The sequence below is a fragment of the Amblyraja radiata genome, chromosome 7 (assembly GCF_010909765.2).
Source record: "Amblyraja radiata isolate CabotCenter1 chromosome 7, sAmbRad1.1.pri, whole genome shotgun sequence".
Taxonomy (NCBI): Eukaryota; Metazoa; Chordata; class Chondrichthyes; order Rajiformes; family Rajidae; genus Amblyraja; species Amblyraja radiata.
This window is the reverse complement of record NC_045962.1, coordinates 23051852-23078967: the sequence shown is the minus strand read 5'-3', so window position 1 is coordinate 23078967 and position 27116 is coordinate 23051852. Positions and strand designations below refer to the sequence as shown.

The 27116-nt window shown below is 41.1% G+C and overlaps 1 protein-coding gene and 1 long non-coding RNA gene across 2 annotated transcripts in view; one reads left to right on the top strand and one right to left on the bottom strand.

The window, feature by feature from the left end:
- Positions 1 to 27116, bottom strand: part of znf385b (zinc finger protein 385B) — a 263021-nt gene that overhangs the window by 198746 nt on the left and 37159 nt on the right. The window lies entirely within an intron of this gene.
- LOC116975118 lies at positions 306 to 14977 on the top strand. Its single transcript, XR_004412540.1, has 3 exons — positions 306 to 317; positions 6558 to 6559; positions 14839 to 14977. It is a non-coding gene; the product is annotated as an uncharacterized LOC116975118 (long non-coding RNA).

Here is a 27116-nt window from a genome sequence, read left to right as displayed (position 1 = left end):
GACGTCGTGTTGCAGCTTCATAAAGCTTTGGGTTAAGCAGATCTGGTTGCCCCATTACGGGAGAGATGGAGATAGAATTTACCAGGATGCAAGTATTCTTCACATGCATGTATAAATTAAAATATAAATTTGATGTTAATGTCCCAATCAACAAAATATATTTTCTTTGTTTGCTTCACTGATTCATAAAAAGTTTATAACTAATAAAAAATCTCCTCAGATTAACAAATAACAACCATTCGACAATAACTTACCTTTTTCATTGTTTACTATTGTTATCTGCCATCTAAAAGCACCACTATATTTTATTCTTCAAGGTTTAAAAATAGATGAACATGGAAATAAATTCATACTAAGTAATGCATTGACTTTAAGACATCATCAGCCTCGCGTTTCTGTCAAACCTGCCGGGGCTAAATGAGAATGGTGTTATACTACCTTTTGTGCAAATGATGGTGGATATTTGTAAAATTATACACAAGCTCTTACAATGCCAAAGTACACAAAGCTTTTTGATAATTCATCACCACATCCACCGAAACTCTGTGGCACTCATCATCTCTCCATAACAATGGCGAAGTGTTGCTCTTACATTCACGTTAGTTCAGCCATTAGGATACAAACTCAGATTTTGATTAGTTCACGATTTGATAACAAGGTGATTTTTTTGTCTAGTTTCTCCTGCGCTGCACTTACACCCCTTTTATTACATTCCTATTTGGATAGATTAATAAATCAGCGTAGCACATTAAAACTGTAGATTCTTTCAAAGCAGTCTATTTTTAACAACCTGTCCCTAACACATAAATAATGGACTTCACACGTTTATGTTCTTGCAAAATGTAATGAGCAAGGTATTGTGATCAGCAGTGGTGATTATAGACACCACAGGCCTCAAATGAAACCCATCTTCAAATATCCAACAATCTTTGCGTTATAAGCTTTCCTTTTCCCTTTGGCAAAACTTCTAAGCATTGTAGGGATCTTAAGCTTCCCAGAAAAGTGATTGATCAAACTAAGCTGAATTTTTACTGACATCAAACAGAAAGTAAAAAATAAAAAATAAATCCAAACAATTTCAGTTATTAGCAGAAAATAAATAGGCATCTAATACTTAAATGTCTTAAATAGCATTATAGTTCAATAAAACAAAATGTGAATGATTTGTTAAAAGGAATTACACTCTACATATACAAAAATTATGACTTGGTATGCCTTTAAAAATTCACACCATGAAAAAATGCATCGCATTTTTAGTTATTTTTAACGCAAGAGGTACTTACACTAATGTGTTTTTTGTAAGAGCTCACTGAAAGTCACTCTGTAAAACAGTGCACCTAAAAAAGGAGCAGATATCACTGACTGAAACATCTAGATTTCTGTGCATAACTCTACGTCTACATTGGCCAAACATTCCTGACAGGTTCAGTGTGCTTGCAGATGACATGCAATGTTACTGCAAGATCATAACGTGCTGTAAGTTGCCCCAATTTCCTTGAGTCCCAATTATTTACAGTGATTCTGCTTTTTTATACATGGTTAGTTCCCTCAAATACTAATTTGATGTAGCGAAACCGGTTGGTAAGATTAATGTGAAAATTAACTTAACTATTGGCATTTGCTACTAAGTGGCATTCGACTGACCGAAGCTCACATTTTTAGGATGGAACTTATTATACATATTAATTTAAAGAAGACGGGATAGGAGGTCAGGTGTGGGGATATCCACTGATGATTATGCCATGTCCAATTCTTTGTACGATTCTTCACCAATGGTGCTATATTTGTCACATGTGTAACTGCACAGTGAAATTATTTTTGCATATTTACACATGCAGGCTTCTTTTAAACATTGCACAAAAACAGACAATTATTTATTTCACCAATGTTTGCAGGACTCTGCTGTAAACAAATGATAGTTGCGAGATTTCCCAATGATTATACTGAAAAGGTAATGTTGGAAAGAATCTGGATATCTTGAGGTCATGAGAAGCAGTAGATGTAAAGTAATGCAGTAGAACTACATACTACTCTTTTTCAGTGCTTATTGAATGGCTTAGAGGGAGCGAGGATGTGAGGATGAGACCATGCATAGTATGAGGCTCTTCCCAAAGAAGTACAAATTCAGCAAGGCTGCAAAATTATCATGATTTACACTGGATGGAAGCATGAGTTAAGAGATATAAATATAATCCACTGAGCTGATTTAATGACCTATGCCCAGCATGCAGGTTCTGCAAGAACTAATAGGATTGCACTGTTTGGATTGTGCATAATCCCGATGGGCGGAATGGCTCCTGTATAGTAACAAGTGTAGTGGCAGATTATTATATTGTTCGAGAGATCGCTCCCTCTAAGCCATTTAGGAGACAGCATGGGGTTAGGAGAATGTCGTTTTATGCATGTGAGCTCTCCACGAGACTTTCAGAGCTTTTCTAAAGATAAATCTTCATAACACTCTTTTGATTAATAGTTTCTTTATTGTTGAAGAGAAACCGTAAGATATTCATCCAACCTTCTTCTTTGACTCGTACACCTTAATCTTCATGAAACTCCAGCATATCGCTTTGAAATGTTAGAAAACTCCTCATGTCTCAGCGTAGCTCCACATGGTCGAAGGATATTCCTTCTTACCATGTTGAGCTCCAAAACTAAAACTAACTAGCTAACAGCTTCTGCGCAAAATCCCAGCAGCAAACACGCCACAGACTATGCAATAAATTCCACCCACATAATTACAGGCTGGCAAAATTTAAAGGCAAATGCCATAATTTATAACACACAAAATAAAGCCAAATGGCCACTCCAACAAGTGAGCGAGGATAAAACTAATATTGAGTGGAATTGGCTTCCAAACTGATCTTTGGATTGTACACTTGCAAAACTATAAGCTGCGTATTTCTTTTTAATAAAGTCTGCAGCTTAAACTTTCTTTTCTGGGCCAAACATTTTTTTGTCCAACAGGGCCGGGAGAAATACCAGTCAAAACTGTTCTCATGTTCTACTTGTCAAGCAGCGGTGGTAATGATCGCTCAACAATAAAAGAATAGTAATTATTGAACCCACGACAAAGAGTGAGAAAAAATCTTTATGTTTGGGTTGGCAGAAAAGATTTAACTGAAATGTTCCATTCTGTTATGTTTGATCCACCATGCAGAATGAGGATTATTCCCTTTGACTGATTTCAGCCATTATCCAAGCATCCCCCATCCCAAGAACCAAAATATCAAAAATCTTTAGCTAAATCATTAGTCTTTGAGAGAAAAACTGTCTCTAGCTCTTTGTGCCTGACTGGACTTGCTCCAGGTAATCCAATATGCGACAGAGCACTATCCAGAAATAACCTAATTTATCTTGCAACCATTGCATCTTTTCATAGGAATCTGCAAAATGCCTTGTTGAAGAACAGAATGGACTCTTGCCTTCAACTTCTTAGAAAACGTTGCATCTTCTGATTAATATAGATAACCATATCTCTTTGACAGCCTTTCCAAGTAATTTGCTTTTTCAAAACTAAATCCAACTCTAATCACATCCAATTTGTCATTTTAATTGAATGCTCTTCAGAACTTTAACAACTCAAATACTTGAATCTATAATTACTTAAGCCACCATCTCTTAAATATGAATTAGGAGCAGGAATAGGGCACTTGATCTTCAAATCCTAGTCTGCCATTTAATAAGATTATGTTTGTGACCTGAAGTCTACTTTCCCATTGTTCCGCAGTAACAAATCACTCTCTTACTGATCAAGAATTCATCTACCTGGGTGACATGGTGGTGCAGCGGTAGTGTTGCTGCCTTACAGCGCTTGTAGTGCCGGAGTCCCTGGTTCGATCCCGACTACAGAGGCTGTCTGTACGGAATTTGTACGTCCTCCCCTTCACCGCGTGGGTTTTCTCCGAGATCTTGTGGTTTCCTCCCGTACTCCAAAAACGTACAGGTATGTAGATTAATTGGCTTGGTGTATGTATAAATTGTCCCTAGTGTGTTAATGTGCGGGGATCGCTGGTCACTGCGTTCTCGGTGGGCAGAAGGGCCTGTTTCCGCACTATATCTCTATACTAAACTAAACTACCACTGCTTTAAGAATACTCAGAGGCTCTACTTCCATTGCATTTTGCAGAAGAGAGTTTGAGTTCCAAAGACTCGTGGCCTCCTGACAGTAATGAGCAGCTCTAGCTTTTACCACAAGAAGAAATGTCTTTTCCATGCCCATCCTCATAAAATCTCTCAACGTGTTATGTGCTTTAATTGTCACCTCTCACTCTGAATTTCAGTGGATTCAAGCCAAGCCAGTCCAAACAAATCTCATAAGACAAATCTCTCATTGCAGGAATCAGTCTTACCTCCTGTGCCTAATTCCAATGCATTAGTAATCTTTTTAAAATAAAGAGATGAGCACTCAGATGTGTCTCACCAAGGCCCCATTTAATAAGAGCATTGTATCCCTATGTTTGTACTCACTTCTTATAGAAATAATTTCAACGTTATGTTAGCTTTTCTAATTACTTTCTGCAACTGCTGCAAACACTTTGTGAATGTAAGCACAAGACTCCATGCTGAATTATCTTCAGAGCCAAATTATCTTAACCAAACATATCTTCTGCACCACATCAATAGTTGCAGTCCTTCTAAATATTCACAAAATAATGAATGTTCACTGAAAACATTGGAGTGCCCACCTTACGTTCTCTAAAGTACTGTCTCTAAAGTGTGCATGAGTTGTGTTGGAAACCGGACAGTCTGAGGTTGTGAAGGCAACAAAATAAATGAAGATTGTTTATTTTGTGAAGTAACATTAGCAAATTTGCAGATGACACAAAGTTGGGTGACAGTGTGAACTGTGAGGAGGATGCTATGAGGATGCACGGTGACTTGGACAGGTTAGGTGGATGGGCAGATGCACGGCAGATGCAGTTTAATGGGGATAAATGTGAGGTTATCTACTTTGATGGCAAAAACAGGAAGGCAGATTATTATCTAAATGGTGTCAAGTTGGGAAAAGGGGAAGTACAAAAGGATCTGGGGGTCCTTGTTCATCAGTCACTGAAAGTAAGTATGCAGGTACAGCAGGCAGTGAAGAAAGCAAATGGCATGTTGGCCTTCATAACAAGAGAAGTTGAGTATAGGAGCAAAGAGGTCCTCCTGCAGTTGCGCAGGACCCTGGTGAGACCACACCTGGAGTATTGTGTGCAGTTTTGGTCTCCAAATTTGAGGAAGGACACTCGTGCTATTTAAGGAGTGCAGCGTAGGTTCACGAGGTTAATTCCCAGGATGGCGGGACTGTCATATGTTGATAGATTGGAGCGGCTGGGCTTGTATACTCTGGAATTTAGAAGGATGAGAGGATAGGTTATTGAAACATATAAGATTATTAAGAGTTTGGACATGCTAGAGGCAGGAAACATGTTCCCAATGTTTAAGAATAAGTGGTAAGTAATTTAGAACGGAGATGAGGAAAAACGTTTTCACACAGAGAGTTGTGAGTGTGTGAAATTCTCTGCCTCAGGCTGGCTCTAAATGCTTTCAAGAGAGAGTTAGATAGAGCTTTTAGGGATAGCGGAGTTAAGGGATTTGGAGAGAAGCAGGAACGGGTTACTGATTGTGGATGATCAGCCATGATCACATTGAACGGCGGTGCTGGCTCGAAGGGCCGAATGGCCTACTCCTTCACCTATTGTCTATTTATTTCCTATCTATGAGTTCATAACTGTTTTGAAAACTGTTTCATATAAGTGCGGGGAAGTGCCATGAGAGGGATACATGCACTCGATCTATTTCCATCCTTTGAATAATTTAACAAAAAAATCTTGTGCCCAAACCAAACGGACTTTTATCCACCCAAGCAAATTTGTTCATCGGATATATTTAATGCCAAAATTTACCCCTATCTTTGCCAATTAACAAAATTTAACCTTGTCGAAGCTACATTTTCAAAATTTAAAGTTTATTATCTGTTTCAGGCAAGTTATTAACGTCTATAATTAAAGATAATGACTGATCACCTTGGCAAATTTGAGCTGATAAGTAAAAGCCAATGTAGATTAGCAAGGATAGATCTTGTCTAAATAACTGAGTGGAATGAGATGATATTTGTATTGGATTCCAGAAGCCATTTATTACCATGCTAAGTCAGAGAATGTTATCTCAAATTAAAGCACTTGGACTGATAGTCAAATGACTGACTTGTTTAGAAGGTTGGTACAGCAATAGAATAAAGAGGTTGGAGACCTTGGGTGTATTAAAGTTGTGACAAAGTTGCCTATTATACCCCTTCAAGCCAATTTCCCTCCGGGGATGAATAAAGCTTATTGTATCGTAAGCATTTCTGCTAAGGCTTTAACTATTGCTTTATTTAACATTAATTAAAATTAGACAATAGATTGACATGAATCCAAGTTTGCCAAAGGCATAAAGACTATTGGTAAAGCAATCATCGACCACAGTATAAAACTAGAAAAGACGGTAGTCATTCATTAAATGGAAATTAATTATTTTATCATTATTAATTATTAAATGGAAATTAATTCATTATTATATTGTATTTTATACAGTAGTCATTAATTAAATGTAAAAAGAAATTGTGGCTGCTGAATTTCAACAAAAAGACAGCTTACATAGTTTTAACTGAGAAAAAGCTGAGAATGGAGATTCGAAGCCTCTTCAGAATCTCATGAGCAAACAAATTGTAATAGAGGGTCCTGTAGTATGTGAACACTTACTGAACAAATCTTTGTCACAACAAATAATTTTATTTTATTTAAGTCATCACGTAACTAAGGCAGTGTGCTTTATAACTAAGGGTAGGGAAGGCAATTAATCTTACGGACCTGTCCCACTTGACCGTCATTTGTGCCTCATTTACGCGTCATCTGTAAAATAGGTCAACTCATCGTTATGCGCGACATCGCGCGCAAATCACGCATCATCATGCCGTGTGGTGCGCGTGACGTCATTAGAGTACCCTGCAGCGCACGGCGACGCATGGTTACGCACGATGACATAACCATGCGTCACCACGCGATACAAGTGAGACGTCGAGACGCCAGCGTATGACACTAATACGTCAGCGTGCGTACCCAATGCTTCAGCGTGGCGTGCGAGGATTTCGTGCAGCACAAAATCCTGGAGCGCTGCATGATACCGCGCGCAACTCCACACTCCACGCCTCTCCATGCGCCCGTCCCGAGCTACCCACATGCTACCCGTGCGTCACAACGCGACGACCACATTTTTGGAGGTCACGTAAATGGCGCGCAAACGACGGCCAAGTGGAACAGGCCCTTTATGCACCACTTGCAAAAGTGGCTTATAAGACTTCCCAAAATGTGGTTAATTTCAATGAGAGGGTGTTTAATTGGAAGAGATTAACAGAAAGTGCCCTCATACACTGAGCTGATAAATCTGTTTAATATTTCAAAGACTGTGGCTCTAATTCTAGGGACCATTGCAAGCATAAATTTCAAGTATAAATCATGCCTCATTGATCACTTGGAAAATCCCAGTGGTATTGAAGGCTTGTTGAAGGTAGCTCGGCAATTTGTGACACACCTAATACAAAGGCTTGCATGATGTCAAATGTATGCTGAACCTACTGTGAGAGATACTTTGAACATGCAATTGAGCAAAACCTTAACAAGAAAAATTTGGAAAGCAAGGCATTGTTGATTGCCATTATTGCACCAGGTTACCCAAAGTTCATCATTGATGTATGTACCAACATCAGGGTAATATTGTTGGCATTATACAATACAAGTATATTGCTGCTTATCTGTGGCACATTGGCATTCAAAGGGTATTATCTGCATCACGTAATATGGTTGGCAAAACCAAAAAAATGATCATTCACTATCACATATTGCCACATGGAAGAAATACATGCACTGGGATACACTGAAGTAAACACAATGTTTGATGGCAGTTATAACCATGAAACAGTGAATTAACCCATTGTTTCTTGATGTAACCAGTGTCAAGAATGCCTTTGTTTCCCTTGAGTGTGAAGCAGGCATTGACAGAGATGTCTTAACTCACAGGCTGAGTATCTTACATCCGAGGACATTCAAGAGCAGGCAGAGATGATCCAGAAAATGAAACACTGGTTCTTTCACAAAATCTTATTGCAAAATTGTTAAAGGATTACTTTTCTAAAGTAGCAGAGGCTTTATGCAATTTGACAAGAAAAATGATCCCAAAATAGAATGTAGCATAAAGGTTGTTCATGGCATTGCGCTTCTCAACATCCACCTCCATTCAAATAACACTTGCCATATCACAAACTTGTCTCACATGCCTCAGCCTTGTCCTCCTCCACCAGGTAGATTATCTATCTCTCAAGCCATCTTCTTGTGCAAAAACATTTGCTTTTGCTCACTATGGGGTTTTTTTAAATATAATGCTTTAAGTAATAAACACAGCATTTCAATATCTCTTATATTGTTTTGATCTCACCTAACTAAACACTTCAGTACTTGGTAGATAGCTGAACTTCCATGAGAAATAATAGAAAGCCACCTCCTGCTATAAGAATGTTCTTGCAGCAAGAAGTCCTTGAGGAATGTAACACCATTAGTAATCGGGAGAAAATATGTACTCGGGTCAAAAAAAAAAAATCAAAAATGGTCATGCAATGTTAGTCTCAGTAAATTGATTCCTAGAATATATAGAGAGGATTATGGAGTGAGATTACAGAATGTGAAAAGTTACAGATGGCCTGATTAAGATTTGTTAACAATCATCGTGGAGAGAGAGAGAAACTTACTTCACTGGATAGGGCACATTGAGTAATCTTAAAATTGGAGGCCAGCCATGACAATAATGTTCGGAAACACTTCTTCTTTATATACATAAAGTAATTCCCATTAAAACACAAATGCAGTTCAATTAATAATGTTAAACCAAAGACTGATACCATTTTGTTGGTTGATCAATATAAAGCCAAGACAGGTGGACAAGATTTGGATAATAATCGGTCTTCACTGATTCATGGAACAGACCTGAGGGGCTGAAGGCCAACTTTTTTTCCTATTTATTCTGACAGTGTAAGATGCAATTTGTTGTGAAGCCAACTTTTAATTCGCACGGTAAAGTACCCTTTTAATTATTGTGATGTATTCTAAAATGTGAAACTAAATTATTTCTGAGTCCTTATCCACTTAATAAGCAAAGAAGTTCCAAACAGTTTTTAAGTCAAACATCTGTTAATCATTTCCTGATTGTCTTTCCACCATCATGCAAAAGCATGTTTGAAACCAAACAGATGTGGACATTTGAGTGCCAGACAAGCTGATGTAACCTCTGTTCTGCCAGTACAAATGAAACACTTTATTAAGGGTAAAAAAGTCACGAAATCATTTTAGTAACCTTGTATTGATGCCAATCCCCTCCAACATGTAAAAAGTTAAAATGAAATAAAAAATGTCGACCATCCTTTCATAATGACACATATTGTTAAAATGTCTGGACACAAAATATTATTGTGCCAGAAGCAGAGAGAGCGAGTATTGACTGGAAGTAGGTGAGTCAGAGGGAAAAAAGATTTAAAAAGAGCGTCAAAGGCCCGGTTCAAGTGTTTTCCGTGAAAGTCGGAGAGAAGCAGCAGCCAGAAGCAGCGGGAGTGACTATTGGCTTGAAGTAGGTGAGTCAGAGTGAAAGAAGATTTAAAAAGAGAGCCAAAGGCCCAGGTTCGAGTAATTTACTAATCTATATTACTAAAAGTCTGATCTTGACCACTTCCTGTTTTTCTGTTTCATGATTTTAGAAAAAACGCTGCCACTTACGGCTGTGATTTGTGGCCATCTTACTCAGAATCCCCCTCTGCTGTGCAGGACAAGAGGATTTTTCCCATCGATGAAAAATAAAAGAATTATTAATGTTTAAAAAATGTTGAGATTCTCTCTGCTGCCCCTGCTGGTGGGAGGGACTATAAAACCTGGATGTGTTGTACCTCAGTCAGTCTGCAAGATGGGGGAAGTGAGCGGGTCACGTTTCTCAGTCTGAGCTGTGAATAATACTGAACACATGTCTACTAAATTGTGAGTGTGGTTTTACTTACCTTGAGTGCCCTTAATGTGGTTTGAAAATGAAAATGTGGTTGGTTTGAAGTAAAAGTACTGCAAATGGTTGGTGGGGGTTTGGGTTGAAATAAAAGCACTGCAAATGGTTGGTGGGGGTTTGGGTTGAAGTAAAAGCACTGCAACTGGTTGGTGGGGGTTTGGGTTGAAGTAAAAGCACTGCAAATGGTTGGAAGTCTAAAGTTGACAACTTCCTGTTTGCACTGTATATTCATTTAAGATAAAACACTACCACTTACAGCTGTGATTTTTGGGCATCTTACTCAGTCCCCCTCCGCTCATCAGGTGCGGAGGATTCTTCCCATCAATGAAAAATAAGTGTTATTAGTGTTTAAAAAATGTCGAAAATCTCTCTCCTGTCAATCACGCCATGAAGGCCACACCTTTTCCGGTGGGAGGGGGAGGGATTATAAAACCCGGAAGTGTGGGTGTGGCTCAGTCTCTGCATGATGGGGGATGGAGAGGTCACGACTCTGTCTGAGCTGTAAATCAACTGAACACACTGACTGTCTACTGAACTGTGAGTGTGTTGCTTTGTGTGTGTTTTTTGGTGGTTTCACTCTGCTTGAAATGGAATGAATGCATTTGAATGTGGTGGCCTTGCACCCTGCATGAAATGGAATGAATGCATTTGAATGTGGTGGCCTTGCACCCTGCATGAAATGGTATGAAACTGCATTTGAATTTGGTGGCCTTGCAGCCTGCTTCAGTATTTCAGTATTTCAGTATTTCATTTAATGTCATTTTAACTGAGTACTTACATACACAGATGAAACGAAAAAAATGTTTCTCGATCAGTTACCATCAGTGCGGTTAATAAAAACAGAATAAATACATATAGCTTTTAAAAAATGTTAAATTACCATATCTAAAAATAGGCCTAAAAATTGAAATAAAATCAGACATTCAGACCGAACAGTAGCTTTGCTTTGACAGGCGCCTAGCTGTCAAAGTATGGGCGAGGTTAGATGTGTTGGTGTATGATATATGGGGAGGGGACACAGTCCGTTAACCAGTCTTATTGCCTGTGGGAAGAAGCTGTGTAGCATCCTGTTGGTTTTGCATCTGATGCTCCTGTATCTCTTCCCAGATGGCAGAATGGAGAAGATGTGGTGTGATGGATGGTGGGGGTCCTTGATAATGGAGATGGCTCTGCTGATGCTCCGCTTCTCATAGATCTCCAACAGGAAAGGGAGTGGGGCACCAATGATCCTGCTGGCGGTCTTCACTATCCCCTTGAAATGGTATGAAACTGCACTTGAATTTGGTGGTCTTGCACCCTGCTTAAAGTGGTATGAAACTGCACTTGAATTTGGTGGCCTTGCACCCTGCTAGAAGTGGTATGAAACTGCACTTGCGTTTGGTGGATTTGGATCCTGCTTGAAGTGGTATGAAATTGCACTCAATTTGGTGGCCTTGCACCCTGCTTGAAGTGGTAAGAAACTGCACTTGAATTTGGTGGCCTTGCACCCTGCTTGAAGTGGTAGGAAACTGCACCTGAATTTGGTGGCCTTGCACCCTGCTTGAAATGGTAGGAAAATGGATTTGAATTTGGTGGCCTTGCACCTTGCTTGAAATGGAATTTCAAGGAATAGCCATGAGTCAACTGCCAGCCCACCAGCCGTGAGCGAGCTGCCAGAACATCAGGCTTGAGGGACTGAGCTGCCACCCCAAGAATCCATTTGGCCCACAATGTCCATACTAGCCCTCTGGAGACCAGTCATTTCAGCCCACAACACCCATACCAGTGCTCCATAAACCCCCCCCCCCCCCCCCCCCCACAGGCCACCAATATTGGAATTCGTGGAGAGGTGGAATATTGCTTCGGGGGACCAGCCCTCCCGTGTGAACATGGGACCCAATGGGTTCCACTTAGTCTAGTTAGCCCTAAAGTTGTTGATTAGGTAACAGATAAAGAAGTGCAGCTGTAGCGGAGCAGCCTGGTTGAGGTGAAGTGCCTTGGTGAGTAAAGTGTGGCTCAAGAGTCTGAGGCGAGGAGTCTGAGGCAAGGAGGCTACACTTGATCGAAATTTGTGAGTTACACTTCCGGTGGCACTATGGTGGCTTAGGGCACGTACCATTCACCTCCGTACCGCTAAAACGCCGAAAAACCACTGAAAATCCAAACCAGACAGATTTAAAAATAGTCACTGGCAGACATTCAGCAGTTGCTTAAGTGACGTCCTCAGAACGCGACTCCGGTACTTTTAAAATGCCCGGTAGACGCTCGCCAAAACCACGAAGGAAACATCAACTAGAAGTTATTGAAGGCCCCGAAGAAGCCTCGACCTCGATTATGTCACACCCCCAAGAGGAAGCAGCAAGGCAACCTCCAGGTTTGGAGGACATCCGTTCAATACTGTGTCAGGAACTTTCATATGAAGGTAGAAATCTCGGATGTGAAGGTAGAAATCTGTGGCAAGATTGATAAGATTGATGCCCGCATAATGGAGGTGAATTCCGATTTGAAAGGGGAAATCCACAGGCTTGAAACCGATCTCAGCCGTAAGTTGGAACCTATTCTTGCTACTTCACAAAAACACAGCGAGGCTATTCGGGAATTGGAAACTACTGCGGCTTCAAATGTCGAGACAACACACAGGCTGGCGGCTGAGGTGGAGCGTATTTCCGGGTTACCAGCTAAAGTAACAGAAAAATGTCTTGATTTGGAAGGGCGCTCTAAACGTCAGAACCTAAGGATTGTTGGAGTGAAAGAAGGCAAAGAACGTGGTAAAAATCTTCGAGATTTTACGGCTCAACTACTTCAAGTTGTACTCTCTTTGGATGAAAAACCTTGACTTGACCGGGCTCACAGAGCTCTGAGAGCCCGGTCAGACAGCACAGCTCCACCAAGACATTTGATTTTGAGGGTACATCACTGCCATGTTCTAGAGGACATTCTGCTGAAAGTTGCCAACAACAGAAACCTAGATTTTCAAGGTGAAAACATACGAATCTTCAGAGACTTTCCTGCCGAAGTCGTCGAGAAAGGAGCACTCTTCTCCAAATCAAGAGCTATTCTGAGGGACTTACCAGACCTTCGATTTGGCCTGTTATATCCTGCCAAATTGCGAGTTACTTATAAAGGGACTGAAACCTTTTTTACCGATCCTGATAAAGCATTCAAGTTTGCCCAAGATATTATGGGATCCGTCAAGGGATAAGTAACTGAGTTTATATCGTGTTGATACTCAAGAGGGTTATATTGTGTTTATACTGTGTTTATAATGAATATGTTGTTATAAATCTACTGACTTAGAGTCGGTTAACATGTCAAAACAGTGAACTTGAGAGATAGAGAGAGAGAGAGAGGGAGAGAGGGAGATAGGGAGAGAGGGAGAGAGGGAGAGAGGAAGAGAGGAAGAGAGGAAGAGAGGAAGAGAGGGAGAGAGGGAGAGAGGGAGAGAGGGAGAGAGGGAGAGAGGGAGAGAAGGAGAGAGGGAGAGAGGGAGGGTGGGAGGGATGGAGAAGGAGTGAGAGAGAATGTATGTGGGAGAAAGTTTGAGAAAGTTGTGGAAAGTTTTGGGAGAGTGGGAAGGGAAGAGGGAGAGAGGGAGGGATGGAAAAAAGGGTAAAGGGAGAGAGGGAGAGGAGGAGAGAGAGGGGGAGAGCGAGAGAGGGGGAGAGAGGGGGAGGGGTAGAGAAGCAGAGAGAGAGAGAACGAGAGAGAGGGAGTGGGAGAGAGAGAACAAATGTGTGCGACAGGTTGGGAAAGTGTTGGAAAGTTTTGAGAAGTTTTGGAAAGTCTTTGAAAGTTTAGAGAATGTTTTGGAAAGTTTCGGAGAGCTTGAGAGAGGGAGAGGGAGAGAGAGAGAGAGGGAGAGAGAGAGGGAGAAAATGAGTGTGTGAAATAGCGTATGTAATCAATAAGTTGTTATTAATTCACTGACAGTCGGTTAATACGTCAAAACAGTATCAATAGAAAGTTAAGTAATAAGTGCATATTAGTCAAACTTCTCAATATTCAACTACTTAATTTCGTGGGAATGTTGATTCCCTGATGGATTTAAATACTGTTAAACATTTTTAAGGTTTGTTCTGTTTAGTTTTTATTAACTCCTTAAGGAGCGGAATTACTTAATATTATCCATCTTACGGAAGTTTTCACTAATCCAACCACCGTTGGGTGGTATTCACCAGCAGCATTTCTATATGCTGCAATTTCCGTTGTTTTTCTTTTTCACTTTCTATTTTCTTAACTAAATATCTTATCTATCTTTATTAATGCACATTTTTCTTGGAGATATCTCTGGGGGATATCTCACCCACCCAGTAATTAAAGGAAATATTTCAAATAATGTGTTGGACCATTTAACTCAAAAGAGACCATGTAAGCTTTAAAATGCAAGATGATATAGCTAGGAAAATAGGAGGAATTACATTTTGTAGTTGGAATGTTAGGGGCGTTAATTAGAGCCAATTAAAAGGGGCAAAATATTAGCCCACTTAAAATCTATTAATACTGACATAATATTCCTTCAGGAGGCACATCTTAAAAATGGAGCTCACAACAGGCTGAAGGGTAGCTGGATTGGTCAAATATATAAATCTACATTTTCTTCCATAGCACGAGGAACAGCAATTCTAATTCGTAAAGGTATACCATTCTCACACAAATCCACTATAGCTGATAAGGAAGGCAGGTACATTATAACATCCGGGGAATTATATTCAACTCCATTGACTATGGTGAATATTTATGCTCCTAATTTCGATAATCCCCAATTTTTTAATAAAATATTTAATATAATTTCAGACTCAGGTCAGCAGAATTTGATAATTGGAGGAGATTTAAATTGTGTATTAGATCAATACTTGGATAAATCTTCACGTCAAAGTAAAAGTACCTCAAAATCAAAATCGAGTGAACGTTTAAACACGTATATAAATAATACAAACATAACTGATGTATGGAGGATTGCCAATCTGTCTGGAATACTCTTTTTATTCAGGTGTTCATAAAATGTATACACGAATTGACTATTTCCTGGTAGATGCAAAACTTATCCCTTTTATCTATAACCCAAAATATCACAACATTATTATTTCGGACCATTGTCCTCTAACTTTTTCAGTAATATTGGAAGGAATGTATAATAAACATTTGTTTTGGAGATTCAACCCACAAATACTAGCTGAGGCAAGTTGTTGTGACTTCAAATAAAGCAACAGGTGAAAACATTTATTGAGACAAACGACACCCCCAGTATCCCTCCAGCTTTGCTGTGGGAAACTTTTAAAGCCTATGTTAGAGGCTGCATTATCTTATACCAAGCTTTTCAAAACAAGAAAAATAAGACTGAACAATTGTAATTACAAAAACAGATAAAACAGTTAGACTTAGAAAACACGACTGACCCAACCAATGCAAAACACAATAAGATAGCTGCATTAAAATTTAAATTAAATTCTCTCTGCAAAAATTATTAGGGTATTTCATTATACTAAGCAAAAGAATTTTGAATTTGGTGATAAACCACACAAGCTGCTTTCACGTCAACTCCGCAAATTAGAGAATGACCGTACAATACACAACATTAGATCAGAAAAAGGAGATCTGCTTACATTGCCTAAAGATATTAATGAAAAATTCTTACAATTCTACCAAACACTATACTCATCAAAAACAACAGCCGATCCTGCAAAGATGAAAAGTTTTCTTAAGAATTGCTAATATTACTTTGAATCCCTTTATTCTAAATCATTGATGTATATTGTAAATAGCTGCGGTCCCAGCACCGAGCCTTGCTGTACCCCACTAGTCACTGCCTGCAATTCTGAAAAGTCGGTACTGTGCATTTCATGCAGGGTGTGGGAAGTCAGGGACACCGCTAAAGCCTTTGGAAATTACACCTGCAGAAATTGTGTCCAGGTGCATCTCCTGAATGAACGTGTTGGGGAACTGGAGCATCATTGGGTGACCTCAGGGCCATCCGGGAAAACAAGAGTTTCCTGCACAGGACCTACAGTGGGGTTGTCAAGCCAAGGATACAGAAAGAGCGTAGGTGGGTGACTGTGAGAAAGAGGAGTAAATGTGGAGTGCCGGACGATACCTCCGGCAGGGGGGTAATTGCCAGTCCCAGAGAGTGGGACAGGGGATAAGTAGAAGCGAACCTCCGACGGGGGTAAATACCAGTCCCTGAGATAGGGACAGAAGATCGAAGTGCGAAGGCTAAGACCTCGGAGAGACGCAGCCAGAGCAGGACGAAGGCTAAGACCTCGGAGAGGCACAGCCAAAGAAGATTGGTTCCAATCGTGGAACTGAAGAAGAAATACCAGTCCCAGAGAGAGGGACAGAAGATTTAATTGAAGACGGCAGGGCTAAGACCTCGGAGAGGCGCAGCCATAGAAGATTGGTTCCAATCGTGGAACTGAAGAAGATCTCGGCCAGGAAGAGCCTTGAGGTCTATCAACAGCATCGGAACGTATCTGAAGACGTATCACTGGATATGTGAGTACGAATCGATTATTGCCTTTTGAATTAAAATCACAGTTTTAATTAAAAGAATTCTGTTACAGAACTAAGAAGCTGTTTTCTCCAGCGTGTCTGGGAAAGGCAGACAAACCTTGGATGTATCTTACTGTTTTATATTTACAATAAAGAAAATAGTCATTAAAAGACTGTGTGCTGAAGCTTTATGAAAGGAGAAGCTCTGAAGGTCTCTGAGGCAGCTTGCATGCGTACCGAAGATATTCCCCTTATCCCGTCTCACCCAATTAGTGGCTAGGGAGTTAATTTCCTGAAAGATTTGAAAAATCTGCCGCTACATTAAGAGAGTTTATCACACTTGATAGCTTTAAAAGTTTGTTATCTTGCCAAACACCCATTTCCTACTATCTTCCATGTCACTGAATGTTGTTTTAGCCAGGGTGTGCACAGAGTTGTTTCTTGGAATTGTAAGGAAAGTTGTTGTTTTTTGCTGAAAACAGGTACACCCTCTTGGGAGCTGTCGGGACAGATGACGCTTCCAATCCTAGCGATGAGACTCGACTGGCGAGACCGACGTCGGGCAGAGTCAAAGTGGTGGGTGACTCCATTGTCCGAGGTGCGGACAGGAGATTCTGTGGCGGCAGGCGAGACTCGAGGATGGCCTGTTGCCTCAATGGTGCCAGGGTTCAAGATGTTCAAGTTCAAGTGAGTTTATTGTCATGTGTCCCTGTATAGGACAATGAAATTCTTGCTTTGCTTAAGCACACAGAAAATAGTAGTCATTTACTACAAAACAGATAAATGTGTCCATATACCATGATATAAATATATACACACATGAATAAATAAACTGATAAAGTGCAAATAGCAGAAAGTGGTTATTAATAATCAGAGTTTTGTCCGAGCCAGGTTTAATAGCCTGATGGCTGTGGGGAAGTAGCTATTCCTGAACCTGGTTGTTGCAGTCTTCAGGCTCCTGTACCTTCTACCTGAAGGTAGCAGGGAGATGAGTGTGTGGCCAGGATGAATCATAGAATCATAGAATCATAGAAAGTAGGTGCGAGAGTAGACCACCAGGTCCGTCGAGCCCGCACCGCCATTCACTCATGGCTGAACACTAAACAGACACACTTACCCACAAACAGTAGACACAAGACACAGAACACAAGACACTACCCTCCCCTTTATACCGCTATCACCCCTCTCCACCCCAAGAACCGCGTGATCTCCTGGGGGAGGCAAAAAACCGGATTAAAACCCAGGTCCAATTCGGGAAAAAAATCCGGGAAATTCCTCTCCGACCCCAATCCAGGCGATCGACACTTGTCCAGGAGATCACTCAGGTCTTACTATACTAACCATACCTAGGTCCATATCCCTGCCCTCTCCCCGTAGCCCCTTATCCCCTTGGCAGCTAAAAAAACATCTATTTTTGACTTAAATATATTTAACGTTTCTGCTTCCACTGCTCCCTGGGGCAGTGAATTCCACAAACTAACCACCCTCTGGGTGAAGAAGTTCTTCCTCATCTCAGTTTTAAAAGAGCCCCCCCTCACTCTGCAACTATGTCCCCTAGTTCTAGCCTCCCCGATCATTGGGAACATCCTCGGTGCATCCACCCGATCAAGGCCCCTCACGATCTTATACGTTTCAATGAGATCGCCTCTCATTCTTCTAAACTCCAAAGAGTAGAGTCCCAGCTTACTTAACCTAGTCTTTGATGATACTGCCAACCTTTTTGAGGCAGCGACTGCGATAAATCCCCTCGATGGAAGGAAGGTCAGAGCCGATGATGGACTGGGCAGTGTTTACTACTTTTTGTAATCTTTTCCTCTCCAGGGCACTCAAATTGCCGAACCAAGCCACGATGCAACCGGTCAGCCTGCTCTCTACTGTGCACCTGTAGAAGTTAGAGAGAGTTTTCCTTGACAAACCGACTCTACGTAATCTTCTCAGGAAGTAGAGGCGCTGATGAGCTTTTTTGATAATTGAGTTAGTGTTCTCGGACCAGGAAAGATCTTCAGAGATGTGCACGCCCAGGAATTTGAAGTTCTTGACCCTTTCAACCATCGACCCATTGATATAAATGGGGCTGTGGGTCCCCCTCCTACTCCTTCCAAAGTCCACAATCAGTTCCTTGGTTTTGCTGGTGTTGAGGGCCAGGTTATTGCGCTGGCACCATATGGACAGTTGCTCGATCTCTCTTCTGTACTCTGACTCATCCCCATCAGTGATACGTCCCACAACAGTGGTGTCGTCAGCGAACTTGATGATGGAGTTCGCACTGTGGTTGGCTACGCAGTCATGGGTATAGAGTGAGTACAGCAGGGGGCTGAGCATGCAGCCTTGAGGTGCTCCCGTACTGATTGTTATCGAGGCTGATACATTTCCACCAATACGAACAGACTGTGGTCTGTGGATGAGGAAGTCGAGGATCCAGTTGCAGAGGGATGCGCAGAGACCCAGTTCTGCGAGTTTGGTAACCAGTTTGGAGGGGATGATTGTGTTGAATGCCGAGCTGTAATCAATGAATAACAGCCTGACATGAGTTTTTGTTGTTCAAGTGGTCCAGTGCGGAGTGGAGGGCCAGCGAGATCGCATCCACTGTTGATCTGTTGTGGCGGTAAGTGAACTGCAGTGGGTCCAGGTTTTTGTCGAGGTAGGAGTTGATTTGCTCCATGATCAGCCTCTCAAAGCACTTCATCACCACCGGCGTTAGTACCACTGGTCGATAGTCATTGAGGCACGTCACCTTACTCTTCTTGGGCACCGGTATAATTGATGCCCTTTTAAAGCAGGTGGGGACCTCAGACCTCAGAAGTAAGAGGTTGAAAATGTCCGTAAAAACTCCCGCCAGTTGGTCCGCACAGGTTTTTAGAACACGACCGGGTATACCATCAGGTCCAGGTGCTTTTCGGGGGTTCACCCCTCAGAAGGATTTCCTGACGTCGGCCTCTGTGACTGAGACTGAAATGCCATCACAGCAAATGGGGGATCGGGAAGGCACATCAGTATTCTCCCTGTCAAAGCGTGCGTAAAACGCATTGAGCTCGTCAGGGAGTGATCTTTCACCGACATTCGAGCTGCCTCCTGGTTTCGCCTTGTAGGAGGTGATTGCATTCAGGCCCCGCCACAGCTGCCGAACATCTGTCTCATCCTCCAGTTTGGAGCAGAAGTCCCTTTTGGCCTTTTTGATGGCCTTACCAAGGTCGTATCTGGACTTCATGTAGGCCACTGTATCATCGGACATGAATGCCCTGTGTCTGGACTTTAGAAGAGTGCGGATCTCAAAGTTCATCCAAGGTTTCTGATTGGGAAACACTCGGAAGGTTTTTGTAGGGATGCAGTCCTCCACACGTCACGGACTGACTTCAAAACATCCTCGAGAGGGAAGGTGAACAGCCGGCAGTGGTTGTGCACGTGGACACAAATGGCGTCAGGAAGAAGAGGAAGGAGGTTCTACAACGTGAGTTTAGAGAGTTAGGAAAACAACTGAAAAGCAGACCTCTTGGGTTGTTATCTGTGGATTGCTTCCTGTACCTCATGCTGGTGAGGGCAGGGAACAGGGAGAAAGGGGATCTGAATGTGTAGCTGCATGTGGTGCAGGGAGCAAGAATTTAGCTTTATAGACCACTGCGATCTCTTCTGGGGTAGGGGTGACCTGTACAAGAGGGATGGGTTACACGTTAACTGGAGGGGGACCGACATTCTGGCAGGTAGGATTGCTAGTGCTACATGTGTGGGTTTAAACTAAATAGTGGGGGGGAGGGATTGACAAATTGGAATTAGAAAGATGGTTAAAGGGGAAGTGAGTACAGGAAAAGTTATAAAAGATTTCAGAATTTCGAGAAGGGATAAGAGAGTAAGGTAAGGGTCAATAGTGACCGGTATGAGAAGAGAGGTGAATACTGAAGTTAAAGTATTGTATATTAATGCGCAAAGTATACAAAACTTTGGATACTTTGCGCATCAAGTGGATGAGCTTGAGGCTCAGTTAGAAATTGGCAACTGAGAAGTCAATTCTGGATTTAGTGTTGTGTAATGAACCAGATTTCATAAGGGAACTCAAGTTTGAGAGGGTGAAGGGAAAATCAGCAGTGTCAGTATTATAGTTGAGCAAAGGGGAAGATGGAGGCATGAGGGGGGAGCTGGCCAAAGTTGACTGGAAAGTGACCCTAGCAGGGATGACAGAGGAACAACAATGGCAGGTATTTCTGGGAATAATACAGAAGGTGCAGGATCAGTTCATTCCAAAGAGGAAGAAAGATTCTAAGGGGAGTAAGAGGCGACTGTAGCTGACAAGGGAAGTCAAGGACAGTATTAAAATAAAAGAGAAGAGGTATAACATAGCAAAGATGAGCAGGAAGCCAGAGGATTGGGAAACTTTTAAAGAGCAACAGAAGATAACTAAAAAGGCAATACGGGGAGAAAAGATTAGGTACGAAGCTAAGCTAGCCAAGAATATAAAGGAGGATAGTAAAAGCTTCTTTAGATATGTGAAGTGGAAAAAATTAGTTAAGACAAATGTGGGTCCCTTGAAGATAGAAACAGGTGAATTTATTATGGGGAACAAGGAAATGGCAGACGAGTTGAAAAGGTACTTTGGATCTGTCTCCACTAAGCAAAACACAAACAATCTCCCATATGTACCAGTGGCCAGAGGACCTAGGGTGACGGAGGAACTGAAGGAAATTCACATTAGGCAGGAAATGGTGTTTGGTAGACTGATTGGACTGAAGGCTGATAAATCCCCAGGACCTGATGGTCTGCATCCCAGGGTACTTAAGGAAGTTGCTCTAGAAATCGTGGATGCATTGGTGATAATTTTCAAATGTTCTATAGATTAATTATCAGTTCCTGTGGATTGGAGGGTAGCTAATGTTATCACACTTTTTAGGAAAGGAGGGAGAGTGAATTATAGACCAGTTAGCCTGACGTCGGTGGTGGGGAAGATGCTGGAGTCAATTACAAAAGATGAAATAGCGAAACATTTGGATAGCAGTAACAGGATCGGTCGGAGTCAGCATGGATTTACGAAGGGGAAATCATGCTTAACTAATCTTCTGGAATTTTTTGAGGATGTAACTCGGAAAATGGACAAGGGAGAGCCAGTGGATGTAGTGCATTTAGACTTTCAGAAAGCCTTTTTTTAAGGTCCCACATAGGAAATTAGTGGGCAAAATTAGAGCATATGGCATTGGGGGTAGAGTGCTGACATGGATAGAAAATTGGTTGGCAGACAGGAAACAAAGAGTAGGGATTAACGGGTCCCTTTCAGAATGGCAGGCAGTGACTAGTGGGGTACTGCAAGGCTCGGTGCTGGGACCGCAGCTATTTACAATATACATTAATGATTTAGATGAAGGGATTAAAAGTAACTTAGCAAATTTGCAGATGACACACAGTTGGGTGGCAGTGTGAACTGTGAGGAGGATGCTATGAGGATGCAGAGTGACTTGGACAGGTTGGGTGAGTGGGCAGATGCATGGCAGATGCAGTTTAATGTGGATAAATGTGAGGTTATCTACTTTGGTGGCAATAACAGGAAGGCAGATTGTTATCTGAATGGTGTCAAATTAGGAAAAAGGGAAGTACAACGAGATCTGGATGTCCTTGTTCATCAGTCACTGAAAGCAAGCATGCAAAGTACAGCAGGCAGTGAAGAAAGCTAATGGCATGTTGACCTTCATAACAACAGGAGTTGAGTATAGGAGCAAAGAGGTCCTTCTGCAGTTGTACAGGGCCCTAGTGAGACCACACCTGGACTATTGTGTGCAGTTTTGTTCTCCAAATTTGAGGAAGGACATTCTTGCTATTGAGATAGTGCAGCGTAGGTTCACGAGGTTAATTCCCGGGATGGCGACACTGTCATATGTTGAAAGAATGGAAGGACTGGGATTGTATACACTGAATTTTAGAAGGATGAGAGGGCATCTCATTGAAACATATAAGATTATTAAGGGATTGGACACGCTAGATGCAGGAAACATGTACCCGATGTTGGGGGAGTCCCGAACCAGGGACCACAGTTTAAGAATAAGGGGTAGACTATTTAGGACTGAGATGAGGAAAAACCTTTTCACCCAGACAGTTGTGAATCTGTGGAATTCTCTGTCTCAGAAGGCAGTGGAGGCCAATTATCTGGATGCTTTCAAGAGAGAGTTAGATAGAGCTCTTAAAGATTGCAGAGTCCAGGGATATGGAGAGAAGGCAGGAACGGGGTACTGATTGTGGATGATCAGCCATGATCATCCACAGCCAAGAGGTGAGAAAAAACTTTTTCACCCAAAGAGTTGTGAATTTATGGAATTCCCTGCCACAGAGGGCAGTGGAGGCCAAGTCACTGGATGGATTTAAGAGAGAGTTAGATAGAGCTCTAGGGGCTAGTGTAGTCAAACGATATGGGGAGAAGGCAGGCATGGGTTATTGATAGGGAACGATCAGCCATGATCACAATGAATGGCGGTGCTGGCTCGAAGGGCCGAATGGCCTCCTCCAGCATCTATTTTCTATGTTTCTAGGTTTTTATCACAGTGAATGGCGGTGCTGGCTCGAAGGGCCGAATGGCCTACTCCTCCACCTATTGTCTATTATCTAATTCACATTTGAATTGGAGGCATCATTCCATTAACTTAATGATTCTACTTAAGAATGAGACAATCTAACTCATCTGTGCCTTTATGTTTATACATAATATAGGTTCTTTATGATTGCATCAATGTGCTGGGTCCAGGACAGATCTTCAGAGAAATGCATGTCCAGGAATTTGAAGTTTTGAAGAGTCGGAATGTCAAGGAGGACTTGAACTTTTACAGTAGAGAGCATGCTGACCGGTTGCATCGTGGCTTGGTACAGCAACCTGAGCGGCCAGGAGCGGAAAAGGCTGCAAAAAGTTGTAAACACTGCACAGTCCATCATCGGCTCTGACCTCCCTACCATCGAGGGGATCTATCGCAGGCGCTGCCTCAAAAAGGCTGCCTGCATCATCAAGGACCCACACCATCCTGGCCACACACTCATCTCTCCGCTGCCATCAGGTAGAAGGTACAGGAGCCTGAAATCTGCAACATCCAGGTTTAGAAACAGCTTCTTCCCCACAGCCAGACTATTAAACACAACTTCAAACAAACTATGAACTATAACAGCCTATTGCACTTTATTTGTGTTTTTATGTGTGTGTATATATATATTCTATGGTATATGGTCACACTAATCTGATCTGTATTTATGCCTAAAATATTCTGTTGTGCTGCAGCAAGCATGAATGTCATTGTCCTATCTGGAGCACATGACAATAAACTCTCTTGACTTGACTTGAGTGAGAAATTAAACTGGGTGCCATCTTTTCATACCATGCAACTATTACTTTCCAAGCCTGCCATTACATGAACGAGGGAGAACAAAATGCTGCACTGTTCACAGACACCAACTTGACCAACAAATGAACAAAATAAAAATATTTTTAATATTTAAAATTTAATGTTTAAAAATGTAATAAACAAAAATATCAACAATATAAAAATATTTCCTCTGCATTTTCACTGACGTCCACAGTGATGGAATATTGCTAAATCAGCCCATTTTACATGTTCTAGCAGGAAGACAGACAGCACAATTTCACAACCAATGGTGTAAGGTGAAAAGGATTTGCTGATAACATGATGGTTGAGTGATATCCTTATATACTCTGGGAAATGAATCCCCTTGGAATTAATGATGGGTGCACATCTGATCTCTGTTAGCAACAGCAAAAAGTACATGCTGCTCTCAATGACAATTAGGTATCAGTTCAGCCTCTGTTTTACAGAAAAATCTGTTTCAAGGCTGAGTTAGATTGACCTTTTAAAGATAGGGGAGTCAAGGGATATGGGGAGAAGGCAGAAGGAAGGTACTGGTTGTGGATGATCAGCCATGATCACAGTGAATGGCGGTACTGGCTCGAAGGGCCTACTCCTGCACCTATTATCTATTGTCTATTATCTAATTCACATTTGAATTGGAGGCATAATTCCATGAACTTAATTATTAAGAATGAGACAATCTAACTCATCAGTGCCTTAATGTTCATACAGAAACTAGGGCAGACCATTTTCAGCTTTCTTTGTCTTGGCAAAGTCTCATATGGCCACATTTCAACAAGCAATCATGGTTCATGTTAGCCAATAAATTACATCCAAATACTCGTGGAACCAAATATATAATGTGGTAATATGGTGCCAAATATTACTGCTGGAAACAGTGGAAACAGTATCTGATCTCTGATAAATTATATTTAAATCTTCTGAGAAGTAAGAAGCTGAAAATTTCCAGGACAGGTTGAATTTTATGTCGTAATGGATTAGAAAATTCTAACTCCACAGACCATGACAGCATTTTTATATTTGCATGATGAAAATTCACGAATAGTTCGTGAATAGTTGGATGAGGTGAAACAGGCTATTCTCCATTATGCTTTTTCTCCATATAAATATCAGCTTCATTGCATTCCCATAACCCGTAAATTGATATGATCTCTGGTTTGACCACTAACTTCTGAAATGTGGTAAATGTAGGCTAATTCTTTCACTTAAAAACTCACAAACTCTCAAGCATTGTTTTACACACTCACCACAAACCTTGCATGTTCCCCACTTCATTTCACTCCAGGGATAAGATGAACGTCATGACCCCAAAGCACTGACCTATTGTTTTACTCAAGATTCTCTGGCAATAAATTTGTGGTGGTAGTTTTAAAAACGTTTCAGGCCGAAGAAGCGGTTCGGCCCGAAATATTGCCTATTTACTTCACTCCATAGATGCTGCTGCACCCGCTGAGTTTCTCCAGCACTTTTGTCTACCTGCCAATAAACTTCATGGGAGAAGTAGCATCCCTTCAGACTCATGTGTGCTTCTACCAATGGTCACTGTTGCAGAGTTTAAATCAGCCTTCATGAGGGTGAACCAATGGAAAGCAACTGACCCAGACGGAGATCCTGGCAGCGTCCATAGTCGCAACGCAGCCTAGCTCGCGGGAGTATTCATGGAGACCTTTAATCTCGTCCTACTCTGTTCTCAGGTACCCACCTGCTTCACGAAGACCACCATCATCCCAGTGCCGAAGGAAAGCAAGATTTCATGCCTTCACGACTACCGTCCTTGACGTCCATCATCGTGAAGTGCTTTGGGAGGCTAGTTATGGAACTCATTAAATCCAGCCAACAAAGCAGCCTTGACCCACTGTTGTTCATCTACTGCCACAACAGGTCCGACACTTATCCCTGGAACACCTGGATAAGAGAGACCCCTACATCAGATTCCTATCCACAACTCTGCATTTCATATTATTATCCCATCCATAATGTTTTCAAAATCATCTCTTAAAAGTATGTGCATAGCAATCTGTGGTGTGAATTTGTGGAATGGTCTGGAACAGGAGATAAAACTTAGCACAAGCATAATTCAGTTAAAAAAGATGTACAAAACACTTGTTTAAAAGGATATTGGGATGAGGATAGGTGATTGTGAGTGGGATATTTGTTATACTGATTGTATTGGGAAGGGTGATTATAGAGTGATGAGTTGTATATATGACTAAGATACTATAGTGTATGAGGCTTTTTTCTTTTCTTTTTCTTTTTATCTTTTTTGTATGGCTTGTAAATATTTCATTAGTGTATAAATGTAAATAATTTGGTGTACATATAGTGACTGGTGTACATATGGTGTGCATATAGCTGCTAAATTTGTATAAGATAATTACAAGCAGTTGAATAAGGGGTGGGAATTAATAAGCTTTGGCTTCTTCCTGCTCCTTTTCGGACACATACGATTTCATTTATTTATAGATATTGTTTATGACACTTTATAAATATTCTTGTTTTGTTTTTTTGTTTCACACTTGCTTTTTATTCTTTTATTCTGTTCAAAATAAATAATTAAATAATAAATAAATAAATAAAATGACCACAAGGTCATTCCTTGAGGATGGCTACTTTTCCATAAGGGCAATTAACTAAGATAATCAACTGTGAGAAAAGGAGTGAAGAGCAAACCCTTGTATAGTCACAAGGAAAGATGGGGAATGTGTGAAAAATAGTAGATACAATTATAATATTTCTCACATTTAACTCATTATCTCATATTTCTCTTAATATATCATTCACTATGCTATACAGTTCTGTGATTGTCTGAATGTATAGAGAGAGACACACACATCCATCTTACCCTGAAAAGAAGGGTTAAAGGTACATCAATACATGTAAATCAAGAAAAACAAACAAGAATTCTTGTGGAAAGCTCGTGAATTGAAATATTCTTAAACCTTTTCAAAACAATTGCTTTGATTTCAGGCTTATCAGATTCAGCATAGAGAAATCACAATCTCATTAATTTCAACTGGGATTATGCTGCTGCAAGGTAGAGTAAAGTACAAATTACTTTAGAAACATAGAAACATAGAAAATAGCCATTCGGCCCTTCGAGCCTGCACCGCCATTCAATATGATCATGGCTGATTATCCAACTCAGTATCCTGTACCTGCCTTCTCTGCATACCCCCTGATCCCTTTAGCCACAAGGGCCACTTCTAACTCCCTATTAAATATAGCTAATGAACTGGCCTCAACTACCTT